This window comes from Vulpes lagopus, unplaced genomic scaffold, assembly GCF_018345385.1.
Source record: "Vulpes lagopus strain Blue_001 unplaced genomic scaffold, ASM1834538v1 ctg145, whole genome shotgun sequence".
NCBI classification, from domain to species: Eukaryota; Metazoa; Chordata; class Mammalia; order Carnivora; family Canidae; genus Vulpes; species Vulpes lagopus.
Genome location: NW_024570629.1, coordinates 109,677 through 111,836, shown reverse-complemented (window position 1 = coordinate 111,836; position 2,160 = coordinate 109,677).

Here is a 2,160-nt window from a genome sequence, read left to right as displayed (position 1 = left end):
CGAATTGAATAGAAAATAAACGAATCTAATAAAAAAAACTCGATTCGAATCGAAAATACTCAAATCCAAAAGAAAATACTCGAAACGAATGGAGAATACTCGAATCGAATTGAAAATACTCGAATCGAATAGAAAATTCCCGGAATTCAAAAGAATCGAATTGAAAATACTTGAATTGAATCTAAAATACTCGAAATGAATCGAAAATACTCGAATCGAATTGAAAAATCTTGATTTGAATCAAAAATACTCAAATCCAATCGAAAATATTTGAAACGAATCAAAAATACACGAATGGAATCGAAAATCCACAAATCGAGTCGAAAATACTCGAATCGAATCGAAAATACTCGAATCCAATCGAAAATACTCGAATCGATTCGAATTGAATCGGAAATACTCAAATCGAATCGAAAATACTCGAATGGAATCGAAAATAGTCGAATGGAATCGAAAATCCTCAAATCCAATCGAAAATACTCGAATCCCTTCCAAAATCCTCGAATCAAATCGAAAATACTCGAATCAAATAGAAAATACTGGAAACGAATCACAATACTTGAATGGAATAGAAAATCCTCAAATCGAATAGAAAATACACGAATCCATTCCAAAATACTCGAATTGAATTGAAAATGATTGAATTGAAACGAAATTATTTGAATCGAATCGAATTGAATTGAAAATACTCGAATCGAATCGAAAATACTCGAATGGAATCGAAAATCCACAAATCGAATCGAAATTACTCGAATATATTCCAAAATTCGCGAATAGAATCTAAAATACTCGAATTGAATCGAAAATACTCGAATCGAATAGAAAATAATCGAATCGAATCGAATTGAATCGAAAATCCTCAAATCGAATCGAAATTACTCGAATCCCTTCCAAAATAATTGAATAGAATCCAAAATACTCGAATCGAATCGAAATACTCGAATGGAATCGAAAATCCTCAAATCAAATCGAAAATACTCGAATATATTCCAAAATTTGCGAATAGAATAGAAAATACCGGGATCCCTGGGTGGCGCAGCGGTTTGGCGCCTGCCTTTGGCCCAGGGCGCGATCCTGGAGACCCGGGATCGAATCCCACGTCAGGCTCCCGGTGCATGGAGCCTGCTTCTCCCTCTGCCTGTGTCTCTGCCTCTCTCTCTCTCTCTGTGACTATCATAAATAAATAAAAAAAAAAATTAAAAAAAAAAAAAGAATCGAAAATACCCGAATTGAATCGAAAATACTCGAATCGAATCGAAAATAATCGAATCAAATCAAATTGAATCGAAAATCCTCAAATCGAATCAAAATTACTCGAATCCCTTCCAAAATAATTGAATAGAATCGAAAATACTCGAATCAAATTGAAATACTCGAATGGAATCGAAAATCCTCAAATCAAATAGAAAATACTCGAATATATTCCAAAATACACAAATCGAATAGAAATACTCGAATGGAATCGAAAATCCTCAAATCAAATTGAAAATACTCAAATCCATTCCAAATTACTCGAATCAAATCAAAAATACTCGAATCGAATAGAATCGAATATACTCGAATCGAATAGCAAATTCTCGAATCGAATCGAATCGAATTGAAAATACACGAATCGAATTGAAAATATCGGAATGGAATCGAATATCCTAAAATCGAATTGAAAATCCTCGAATATATTCAAAAATACTCGAATGGAATTGAATTGAATCGAAAATACTCGAATCGAATAGAAAATACCCGAATTCAATAGAATCGAATTGAAAATACTCGAAACGAATCGAGAAATCTCGATTCGAATCGAAACTACTCGAATCGAATAAAAAATACTCGAATCGAATCGAAAATACTCGAATGGAATCGAAAATCCTCAAATCGAATGAAAATACTCGAATCCAATCCAAAATACTCGAATCAAATAAAAAACACTCGAATCGAATCAAATTGAATTGAAAATACTTGAATCAATTCGAAAATACTCAAATGGAATCGAAAATCCTCAAATCAAAAGAAAATATTTGAATATATTCCAAAATACTCGAGACGAATTGAAAAAATTCGATTCAAATAGAAAATACTCGAATCGAATAGAATCGAATATACTCGATCGAATAGCAAATACTCGAATTGAATTGAATTGAATTGAGAGCACTCGAATTGAAT